Here is a 12235-nt window from a genome sequence, read left to right as displayed (position 1 = left end):
CGCCGGCCATGGCCCAAGAGATCTGCTTTCCAGATACTGCAGGCGGGACTGCGCCAGCACTGCCTGCCCTGCCCCTACCCACCCCTCCTTCCCCTGCCTGTGGTTCATCTCAGCACCCTTGCAACCCAGAGCTTTCTCCACAAGCAAGGAGCCCCAGCACCCACCTCAGCTGCACTCTGGCACCAAAAGAAAAGTCCCTGGGCCAATGGTGGGAGGAAATACTCATTCCCTCTGCCTGCCCATCACCTCCTCTTGCAGCCCAAGGGCCCCTCATATTGAAGTGAGCCATTCGCCTAGGATTGACTGAGCCACCACGATGTGCTCCTTCCTGGGGCTGCACTGTGGACTGCAAACCCAGTGGGTTTCCTACGTCCAAAGCGGAGTCCACTCTCTCCTCCCTCGTACCCACCTTCGTGATGGCACCGCCGCCCATCCAGGCAGGCCTGAAAGCCAGGAGCCTGAGTGACGTTCACAGATCCTGGAACCAGACTGTCTGGGTTTCGACTCCAATTCCCCACTTAGTTAGCTTCCCTAAACCAGGCGGAACTACTTTATCAGGCTTTGCCCCAGGCTCCTCATCTAGAAACAGGGATGACAGTACCTCCCCAGAGGTGGTTGTGAGATAATAAATTGAGTGGCTGCGTGGAAAGTGCTCAGACCAGTGCCTGGCACACAGGGAGAGCTTGACACGCTTTGCTACCACTACGTGTGAACCCCCACCCCTGAGTCGCACCACATTCAGTCAAGCACTATGGGCCAGATCTCCTAAGACTTTCCATCCACTTCCTTCTTGACCTCTCTGCTACATTAGACCAAATTCACTCCCACAGCCTTGGAGTGAGGCCAGCCTAGGTTCTAATCCCACCACCTCTCTCCTGAGCTCTGTGATCTGAGCTGGGAACCTCACCTTCCCTGGGCCTCAGTGTCTGGTTCCCACCTCACCCTTATCCTCAACTGGTACTGGCCTGGGACGTACCCTTTGCCATCTGTCAACTCTCACCTGCCTGGGTGCTCAGGCCTGTCATCTCCAGGGTAGAGACCAAACAAGGCTGGTCAAGGGTGGTGAGAAGAGTTCCGAGGAGCCTGGGAACTCCCCAAGGGCAGGGCCCAGCTCTCCCCCGCCTGCCTTCCCCACTCCCTCCACATTATTTATTTAGTAAGTGTGTTTTGATGCCCCCTGTGCCAGGAACAGGAGGGCTTGGCGAGGGTGGAGCCACTTGCCCAGAACCATGTACCAGGTCACAGGGTGAACGAGGCGCCCCACCCACATCTCCACACCTCGGAACTTCTGAGGTCTGCCACCCCCCACACTCCCACCCCAGAAGAAAGGGGTTGCAATCAGCTGCCAGTGGAGGCAGGGGTGGTTCCTAACACTCAGGCTACGATGCCGAGGGGACACACCCCTATACAAGGCCCTCTCCTGAAGGCCTGGTCCTGGCCACGGGTGGGCCTCTGTCTGACTCTGTCAGAGGCAGGGAGATAATAAGGAAAAGAGACGGCCAGAAGGGGCGAGGCTGGGGGAGGAGGGCAGGGAGGACAGGGGAGGGAGGAGAGAAGAAAGCACAGAGCCCCAGTGAGGGAAAGGCCTGGTGGGAGGGAGGAGGGAGGAGGTCTCAGGCAGCCCAAGGCCCTGGGTCCAGGTGAAGAGGTGGGGCAGGCAGGATAAGGGCTTGCCCCGCCCTCCCCCTCCCCCTCCCCTCCCTGTCCCCCCCTTCCCCCTCTAGCCTTGGGGCCAGGCCCAGGACTATTTTTAGCTGGGGCTGAATTTAGCTGTTCCCTCGGAAATTCCTCACCCGCCCCAGGCACCGCCCCCGCTGGCCTTGGGGAGAAGCCTGCGAGCTCTGGTCCAGGAGGAGGTGAGGAGGACCCAGGGTGCCACAAGGAGCTAGAAGGGTACGTAGGCATCTGATGAGGAAACGGGCTCAGATCAGGCCCCAGATCCGAGTTACTGCTCTCCCTACAGCCTGCCCTCCTCTCCTCCAGGAAGGCCTCCAGGACTGCAGGGCCAGAGGCCAGCACTTGTCTTGGGGTCTGGGGTACAAATTTCACAAGGATACTTTGTGTCTGACTGCAGGACCCACTGGGAGCACTGCTAGCCAGATGGCCTGCCTGTCTACCTACCGGTCCCTCTACCCCCAGCTCCTGAGGGCCGGCACAGTCCAGAGCTTTCTGGGACTCTGCGACATCTGGGATTCCCACTTCACAGAGAGGGAGACTGAGACTGAGTGCCTAGTCTTGGGTCCTAGCTAGCAAGGCAGCACTGGCCTGCTCCTTCTCCCCCGCGCCCCATGCTCCCCACCCAGGCCAATGCTGGAAGGAGTGGGACTGGGGGCATAGCCTGGAGCTCCGCTCTTCTCTGGAGACCCCACTGAGAAGCAGGCACTTCTCCCTAGAGCAGGAGGGACTGAAGTTAGACAGGAAGTACAGCGACAGAGACAGGGACCTGAGCTGGCTCAGAGCCCCCTTCCCCTTCTAGAAATACGGAGGAACACCCTGCCCTGAGGCAGGGGGATGACTCAGATGACCTCACATTCTGTCCCACTGCCATATTCTCTAACTGAAGTGAGAGAGGTGGGCCCTCCTCCCCTCATCCCAGTTTCTGATAGGGCCCCTGAGCCTAAATTTAAGTTGTCAGGTTTTACCTCCAAATGATTTCCCTAGTAAGTCCTTTTTTTTTTTTTTCCATCCTGCATCACCTGTACCCCTTAGCTCGGGCTTCTCATCTCTTGCTTTCTGCAGTCCACAACCAGAGAATGTTTTTTTAATGTGTCCCACCAGGCAATGCTCCTCCTTAGCTCCTAACCTTCCATGGGTCCCCACTGCCCACAGGACAAAGCCCAGGCCATTTAACTTGGCACTTAAGACCTTCAACCTGGCTCCTTGCACACACAGCCTCTCCCTGTGTGCTCTGGTCAAAGACAGACCTCTCTGCAGACCTCTATCAAGGCTTCTTTCTCCTGCCTGGCTCAGTCCAGCTCCCTGAAATGCCAAGTGACCCATGCCATCCCCGCTCAAGAATTCCCAGTGGCCCCATATATGCAGCAGTCCAAGTGCAGGGCTGGAACAGCAGTGAGGTGCACAGGGCAGATGGCTGGGCCTGGTCCGCTCCATCTCAGCCTTGGGGAAGACCACTCCCCTTGCTGGCCCTCAGTTTACCCTCTCAATTATGCCAGGGTAAGGGATAGTTAGAAGACACAGCTGGCTTTTCTTTTCTTTTCTTTTTTCTTTCTTTCTTTCTTTCTTTCTTTCTTTCTTTCTCTTTCTTTCTTTCTTTCTTTCTTTCTTTCTTTCTTTCTTTCTTTCTTTCTTTCTCTTTCTTTCTTTCTTTCTTTTTTCTTTCTTTCTCTTTCTTTCTCTTTCTTTCTTTCTTTCTTTCTTTTCTTTCTCTTTCTCTCTCTTCCTTTCTTTCTCTCTCTCCCTCTCCCTCTTTCCTTCTTTCTTCCTTTCAGATTTTATTTATTTGTCAGAGAGAGAGAGAGAGAGATGGACAGCAGGAGCGGCAGGCAGAGGGAGAAGCAGACTCCCCACTGAGCAGGGAGCCTGATGCTGGACTCAATCCCAGGACCCTGGGATCATGATCTGAGCCAAAGGCAGCCGCTTGACCGACTAAACCACCCAGGCGTCCTGCCACAGCTGGTTTCTAAAGATCTTTCCAGGTGGACCTCCTGGGATGGAGGGTCCTAACCCTCTTCTTCCTCCTCCTGCCTCCTGGCCTGCCAAGAAGTTGGACATCACACCACCATGCCGCTCCACACCCCCACTCTCAGGGAGACAGGGGGAGACAGAGGGGGACAGTGAGGAACCAGGAGTGAGACTTCAGTGACACAGGCAGCCAAGAAAGATAGAGTCAGTAGGATTTTTGGGGGGAAGGGTCCCTTCGTGTCCTTCCATCCCTTCCCTTCCACATCTGCTCCCTGACCTCCAATGCCCTGTCCTGGGAAAGGACTGGCTGTTTGTCTAAGGGGGCTCAGGGGGAGGGGTCTCAGCAGTCCCAGGAGGCTGGGCTGTGGGGCTGGCTGGCAGCCAGGACACCCCGCCTCCCTCCCTCCTGCTCCTTGCTGCTCTGGGGCAGGGCCTGCTCACCCCCTGGGAACCAATAAACAGGAAACAGACACCAACCTGGCGCTAGCTCCCTCAGCCTGGCCCCCTCCGACACAGTCCCCCCCCCGCCCCCCCCCCCCCCCCCCCCCCGCCCAACTGGCCCAGGACCCGCCCCGCCTCTCCTTGGCCCCAGAATCTCAGAACCAAGAAGTAACCATCTCAAATGCACGAACAAAATCAAGCTAAGAGGTATGGACTCCTGGAAAAAAACCAGAATCCTTCATCCTGAAACCACAAGATTCTACACCCTGAACAAGCAATCTCAAAAGTGCATGCTCTTAAAGTGGCCACCGTTCTGAGAGCTTCTAAACCTGGGGTCCTGGGCTGACAAGGCAGGACACTGAGGCTCCGAGCTAAGATGAAATGACTTGTTAGTTTTCACCCAGTGAGTGACTCAGAGTCGGCTCTGAGATGTTAACCCTTATTGGTCTGACCCCAAAGCCCACCAGACCCTCAGACTCTCTGGCTTGGAGGGGCTGTTGAGCCCTGCTTCAGAGGCTGGTTCCAATGGGTCTGGGGCTTTGACCAGGGAGGGCTCTGGCTCTGCTCAGCCTCCCAGGTTGGGGCTGGCGGTAACAAAGCGGGAGGGGGAGCTGGCGAGAAGAGCAAGGACAGTAAGGTACTTGATTCCCCCCAAACGCCTAGGCCTCTCCTCTGCCCACCTCCCATCTCCAAAGGCCCAGGCTACTGGGCCACGGAACCTACCCAGTCAGTACCCCACCTGCCCTCCTGTCTAGAGCTCTGTCCTCTGCTTTAAGCTGGAAAGAGATGCTGAGAATCTGAGCATCCTGGAGTCAAGGTCTATTTGAATCTTAGAATCCTAGTCCCTTAGAATCCTCTTGCCTCTCAGTCCTGAAGGAAGGAACTAACACTTCTTGAGCACTTACTATGTGCCAAACCCTCTTAGCATGATTTCATCTACTCTTAACAATAATCCTTGGTGGAGTGAGGGGGCAGTGCAGAGGAGTCTGTAAATGCTTGCCCTGGGTCCCAAAGCCAGCCTTGGGGAGAGAAGGGATCCGGGTTGTGCTCCTTCCCTCCACATGCCCCCTCCTGGGAAGTGCCTCGGCATGAAGGGACCCGACAGGTCCTTTGGTCCAACAGCACCAGGGTCACCAATCCCCAACACGGAGCTCCCGGCACACGGGGGTAGGGAGCCCCCCCATCTGCCCCAAAGATGTCCATGTCCTAACCCCTGGAACCTGTGAATATGTTACCTTACATGGCAAAGGGGACTTCGCAGAGTAAGGATTTTGCAATTATCCTGGATGATCCGTGTGGGCCCAAAGTAATCACCAGGTTCCTCACAAGAGGGAGGCAGGAGGTACGGGTGAGGGAAAGATGCTGCTGGCTTTGAAGACCGAGGAAGGGGTCACAAAGCAAGAAGTGCCAGCAGATACCATAAGCTGCCAAAGGCAAGGACACAGGTTTTCCCCTAAAGCTTCCAGAAGAAACACAGCCCTATTAACGCCTTAATTTTTAGCCCAGTGAAACCCTTTTCTTCTGACCTCCAGAACCGTAAGATAATATTTGTACTGTTCTAAGTCCTAAGTGTGTAGTACTTTGCCACAGCAGCAAAAGGAGACCAATACACCACCCATCTGCCAACCTAGACTGGAATCAACTCATGTCCCTCTGACCTCAGGTGCAAAAGCGGACTCTCCCTCAGTCTCTCCCTGCCTTAGGAGCGTCTCAGAGCCACGTGGCGGCCCCATGCCCTGGACAAAGTTTAAAAATCCTGGTGGCCGTAGCATCACCACTTCTGGGGCTAGGCCCCGGCCTGAGCCTCACAGCCTGCCACCCGGGGGGGCAGAGGCCTCATCTGTGTGTGTGCGCGGTGGAGCCCAGAACAGCAGCTGGTGGCAAGGGCAAGGCCTCGGGGGCCAGACCTGGTGCGGCCCAGCCCCACTCAGCCTCAGTCTCCTCAGCCGCCGAATGGGGCCCCACCTGCCAGCTCTTCAGTCTACAAATTGAGACCTACTCGGGAAAGCTATTGCCTCTCCCACCAGCCCGGGGGTGGGGTGGCGGTGGGGGAGCTTCTATCCTGGTGCCCAAGAGCATGGAGGAATCTGTGGCTCTGAAGGGAAGGGACTTACTGAATGCCATACACCAGCAAAGTGTAGAGGCTAAGGCTGGACACCATCTCCTGATCCCTAGTGCAGACCTTCATGTGCTACACCACGTCATCCCTGGTGACCCTGGCTACTGGAGGGGGTGGTCGTGGACACCCCTCCGGGAGCTCAGACACCCTGTTTGGGGCCCCAGGCCCCTGCATGCCATCGGCTGGGACTCACTCACTGCCCAGGGCCTGGCAGCCTGGCAGCTGTCCTCTGCCTGGATCCACCCCTGGAATGCCCCAGAGGATTGGGTGGAAATGGGAGGAGAGGATCAACTCCCAAGGCGGGGGCATTGGCTCCAATAGGCTCTTGCTTCCCAGGGGACCCAGAGCCCCCATTTTAGGGCGTGCCAGCAAGGCGCCAGGCTGCCTGGGCACATTTCCCAATAAGTACGCCAGGGCTTCAAGCCTTTCTGGGAAACATGGGCTCCCCCTTCCCCCACCCTACCACTGCCATTCTAGCCAACTCTGCTCAGTGGGAACTCTGTGGGACCAACGTATGGCCTGGGAGCCAGGACACCTGGGGCCAAATCCCATATTTGAGTCACAGAGCATTAGGCAAACCTCTGTCTACTCTGGACCGGCTTCTTCATCCATATACTGGGACCATGGCAATGCCCACCTGGCTAGAGGACCAGATGGGAGGGACAGGGTTACCTTAGGGTGGTGTGCGCTCCCTGTCCCAGGAGATATGCAAGCTGGAGCTGATGGGTGTCGTGGTGGCTGAAGAGGAGACACCAGTGGGACATGGCACTGTTGCTTTCCTCACCAGGGCCCTGTGGTGGTTCCACCCTCCTACTCTTTGAGCCCAGCCAGTGTGGGTCTGCAAGGGGCAGTCAGTGTAGCCTACAGCCCCAGGACACCCTGGGGGCTTTATCAACTTCCCCCTCCCCACACTAATCAACCCCTCACACACTGCCCAGCTGTGAGAGCCACAGTAGCTCTGTGCTCACCTTGAACGCTGGGGTCCAGGCTCTCACAAAACCCTCTGGGCTGCAGCAGAAACCCACTACTCCACCACCTCGGTCCCAGCCTAAGCCACCATCAGCTCTTACCCAGATTATTCCAGTGGCCTCCTTACCGGCCTCCCTGCCTCCACCCTGGGCCCCTGCAATCTACCCTGACAGAGCAGACAGAGCAGACCTAGTAAAGCCTAAGTCAGATCAGGTCACTGTGTGCCTACCCCATCTCACTTCAAGTCAACGCTGGAGTCCTCCTACCGGCCTATGAGATCTGCCTCCACCCTGATCCACTCCCACCCTCCCTTACCTCTCTGACCTCATTCCCATTTTGCTCCATCCACACAGTCCTCTTGGATGATTCCTCCAACACACTTCTACCTCAGGACTTTTGCACTTGCTGTTCCTCTCTGCCCAGAATGTTCTTTCCCTGAGATGGCCACCTGGCTTGCTCTCTCACTTTTTCCAGGCCTCTGCTCAGATCTCACTTCCTGAGAGAGGCTTTCCCAGACCTCTTGATCTAAGATAGTACTCCCTCCGTCAGTCTCTACTCCCTTAACCTGCTTTCTTTTGCTCCCTAGCCCCTACCTCTCCCTGATGCATAATGTATCCATTTACACACAGGTCTCCTCACTAGTCTGGAAGCTCCATGAGGCCAGGCCTTTGTTTTGTTTGTTACTGTATCCCCAGGACCTGGGAGAGTGCCCAGCGCATCCAGGAGCTCAGTAAGTATTTGTTATAGGGATGAATGCATTGCTCTATCAAGAGTCACCCATGTCTCTATAGAAACTCCTACCACACACAACCTGCCATGTCTTTCCTACTTCCTAGCCTTTGTTCACGTTGTGCTCTCCTCCTAGAACCCTCCCTCTCTTCTCTGGCTGTACAAACTCTTCCAGTTTTCAAGGTCAGGCTCCAGGCATAACCTCCTCCAAGAAGTTTCCCTTGCCAGCCCTCAGGCCGATTCCTCAACATCCTAAGGGCCCTTCAGTCTGCTTCTAGATTCTGAACTCTCTGAGTGTCTGGTTCCTCTGGCCCGGGGGGTGCCTTCATCTGCTGCAGGGCAGCATGTGTAGCCTGAGATCACAGATGGGGGCGGGGGGAAGGAAGCAGGAGGGGCAAGTTCCTCCACTGAGAGGGTGCTGGGGACAGGATTAGCAGCAGCCCAGAGCATCCCAAACCTAGCTCGTCCCAGAAATGTGGGGCTGAAAAATGTCAGACTCAACTCCGGTCCATCCCCCAACTCTTCCATGTTTGGGGGGGGACCCATTCCCGGACTGTACTCCCTCCAATAGTCCCGGGCCCTCAGGAAGGCGTGGGGGGGGCAGGAATAAACAGAAGAAAGGGACAGCCCTCTGCCTGTCCTCCCCATGCCACCCTCCTACTGGGTGACAAGACATATAATTATAGATATTTGGTACTACTCAGAACTCCAAATGTCCTGATTGCCTCCCCTCCCCAAACCAGTTTCCATGGAAAAATTATAGCAAAGAGCCAAGGAGGGAAAGGAGAGAAGCCCCGCCCCCATGGGTTCCCTGCCAAGGGGACACAGAGAAAAGACAGGTGATGAAGAGCTGCAACCCAGGCCTTCCTCAGCAAGGCAGGGAGCTGGCTGGGCAAGCTGGGGGGTGGGGGGTGGGCATGTCTGCTGGGGCAGGGGGTCGGTGCTTGGGCCTGGCTGTGCCTCGCCTAGCTGTGTGACCTTAGATGCAGCATTCTCCTTTCTGAGTCTCAAAGTTCTTTCCATCCCACCCCCAGGTCCCAGTGAATTAAATAACCACCAGGAAGGTGTTCAGGATGTTAGGGGTATGCAGGTGACCCCCCCCCAACTCCCCCCTGACCCTGTCCCCCTTACTTAGATGGCAGGCCAATCCCACCAAGAAACAGGGATTGCTTGGGCTCCTCCACCTTTAAGACACTGACATTCTGGGATCCAGTGGGAATCTACCAGCCTGCAATTATAAGAATTCAGCACTGGAAGATTCTCACAGCTTTTACATTTGAAGAATGAAACATTCAGATACCTGGCATACAGTAAGTACTTAATAAATGTTAGCCACTGTTACTGCTATTCCAGTATGCTAAAATTCTGTGAGTCAATCCATCTATGATTCTGAGACACAAGTCATTTCCTGTTTCTGGGCTAGAGTTGTCACATCTGTCAAATGAGTATCAGTATCTGAGGAAGGAAAGTTAGGCTATAAGACTGTACTTTAAGGCCGGGGTAGGGGAATCCCTGGAAAGAAGTCTATCATCCAGGCTATTGCGGGTCTAAGTGGAAATGACAAGGGGTGTGGCAGGGGCAGGGCATGGAGGCTCTGCTGCCTGCTCCCAGCAGAAACACAAGCAGGTGTTCAGAGAATAAAATGACCACGAGCTATTCCTTATTCCCTGGGCTCCTAGGTTCTCACAGCTGTTGCACAGAGCTGCCTTTCCTTTCTCTTCCAGCAGCACTCCAACGCTTCCTGTTTCTGTTGACCACTCTGCAGGCTGTCCTCCCTCAGAGCTTCAAAGACCAGGTTGTCTAACATCCCACCGTACAGATGGGAAAACTGAGGCCCAAGATGACTCTGTCCAGGTCTCAGTGCGAGTCAGAGGCTGAGCCGGGCCTGGTACCCAGGCCACTGGCTCACAATGGGGATACGCCATGCAGAGGGCAAATGCAGCTTCTGGGTTGGGAGAGACCTGAGTTTGAGGGACTCCCCAAAGCCTGGGGTTGGGTCAGGGGCCACCTCTACCCACCAGGGCCTCTCTTGTTTGCCCCTGGCTGGGTTCAGCCTGATTTCTGCTACATCAGCAGAGTGTGAAAGCCTCTTCTCTTCCCTTCTTATTCTGGAGCTCACACCACACCATCTCCACCCACAGCCCAGGGAGCGTGACTGGAGCCCCGGGCCCGAAACAAGGGAACATTGTCTCTTCCATGGAAGCCGTAACGAGGGGGTGAACAGCTGCTCCCCATCTTCCTGGAGGCAGAAGGAAGGGTGTAGCAGAAGGGATTTGGGCTAGTAGATGGGAGAACTTCTAGGCTTTATGAGGGGGTTGGGGAATTAGGGAATGGTGATTCTCTTCTGAGCCAATGCAAGTCCACCAGGTAATACTGAGGCTCAGAGTGCCCAGCCCTGTGCTCAGAAACCAGTAGGGGACAGGGAGGAGGGGCCATGGCTGGTCACTGAGAAGTAGCTGGGGCAGTGGAGCCTGGTTTTTCCCCCCTCTCTCCTGCCCCCAGGGAGGGAGTGATCACACCACCCACTCACCCTACAAGAGCCTGCCAGGCAGAAACCATTACCCCCATTTTACAGAAGGGGAAAGTGAGGTATAGGGCAGGCATGTGACTGATCCTAGGCCACACAGGGATCTGGAGCCTCGGCTCAAACCCTGCTCTTCCAAATATTTACTAGTTCTTTCCTCTACGAGGCAAGAGGGAACATCAAGCTAGGCCTAGAAAGGTGGGAGGACTAGAGTGAGCTAAGGTTTGGAGGCTGCAGAGATGCTCTGTTGAGGACAGGGAGAAACCTGTATTATAGGCAGATATGCCCCACCTCATAGCCCTCCGGGGGTGGAGGAGGCTAAGCCTCTCCCTGAAGTTGGTGGGACAGGGGGACAATACGAAGGGAGACAGACCAAAAGCCAATTCTGCAAAAACTCCCACCTCCTCTCTGAGTCTCAATGCTTTCTTCTTAGGAGCATCCCCCCTCCCACAGTTTCCCTGAGTCCCTTGGTTCATTCCTGCCTTCTTCCCTAATTTAGCCTTCAAGGCTCCCTGAGGAGATAATTATGTGGGAAAGACAGCTGGGGAAGGGGCCCCTGGCAGGAGCTGCCCTTGCCCTCCCCCAGCCCTATGTTCCAAAGACAACTGGCACCGGAGTTAGGGGCAATCGGAGCTGTCCCACCAGGCTCTCACAAGGAAGGATAGGTCCAAAATTTCCAGTCCCCCACTCCCTGCCTGCTGGCTCTCTCTGTGGCCACTGTGAAAGACACCAGAGCCAGGACAAGGGGGAAACAGAGACAAGGAAAGAGAAACAAAGAAAGAGTTCAGAGGGGCCGTGAGAGTGCTGGGAACAGGGAGTGACCAAATTAGTCCAAGCTTTAGGGCTTCCAAGCTCTTCACACAGGCAGGGAACACAGTGGGAGTGTAGGCCATGGTTGAAATAACCCTGAGCCATCCCCACACTAGGCCCAGAACCCAAAACCCAAAGCCGAGCTTCCATTTCAGATGCGGGGGCATCATGGCACCTAGAACCTATTGGAACCCACAGCCAAAACTCCAGGGACATCTGAAGGCAGAAGTGGGGGCCTCCGAAGGGTTGAGTCCCTGGGGCTTAGGGTCTGGCAGAGGAAGGGGGAAGCACTTCAGAGTCACCAGGAAGCGGGTGGGGTGGGAGAGATGGAAGCTGGCGGGATGGGGGACCAGTGCCCCCACCCTGCTCCACAGCGGCAGCCCTGCCTGTGGGGGCTGGAGCCACTCCCAAACTCTCTCCAGGCCCCTGTCTGCTGAGCTTGGGCAGCCTCTTTTCTGTCCCTGCTCTCCCCTGAGAGCCCCCACTCTAAACAGAAGAAGCACTGGCAGACCTCAGGCACAAGAGCGCCTCAACTCCAACCTGTGAACTCCCAAATCTGTGCAGCACCAGCTGGATGGAGACATAGGGACCCTGTCCACAATCCCCGGCTTTCACAGATGCGGAGGCTGAGGCACAGAGAAAGGCCAGGGCCACCAAAGTACTTTATGGAGTCTTTTTTGCTCCTCCATAAAGTAATGCCTGTACCTCTCCAATTCTCCCAGGCTCAGGGACAAACCCACGTTTTGATCTGCCACAGGAGAGCCACACGAGGAAGAACAAACCTATGTCAACTGTGGGCCCCAAGCCCTAATGTCCTACAAGGGGTCTGGCTGATACGGCAGCATGACTCAGGAAAGACCCTCACCACCTCCTTGTGTGTTTATAAAAAAGAACCAGATAGGAATCTCTAAAACCAGTCCCTGAGAAACAGCTACAGGACTAGATTAGAACCCTTTGTAATTATCACCTAGAATACCTCGAAGCAGGCAAGAACCTTTGAC

The 12235-nt window shown here is 55.6% G+C and overlaps 1 protein-coding gene across 1 annotated transcript in view; it reads right to left on the bottom strand.

Moving 5' to 3' along the window:
* The window catches only part of ARHGEF17 (Rho guanine nucleotide exchange factor 17), a 54577-nt gene that overhangs the window by 38920 nt on the left and 3422 nt on the right, over positions 1-12235 (bottom strand). The window lies entirely within an intron of this gene.

The sequence above is a fragment of the Eumetopias jubatus genome, unplaced genomic scaffold (genome assembly GCF_037043125.1).
Source record: "Eumetopias jubatus isolate StellerSeaLion01/CBP00866 unplaced genomic scaffold, mEumJub1_p1.0 scaffold_13, whole genome shotgun sequence".
Classification (NCBI taxonomy): domain Eukaryota; kingdom Metazoa; phylum Chordata; class Mammalia; order Carnivora; family Otariidae; genus Eumetopias; species Eumetopias jubatus.
Note: the sequence above shows the minus strand (reverse complement) of the source record. Positions and strands in the feature narration are given on the sequence as shown.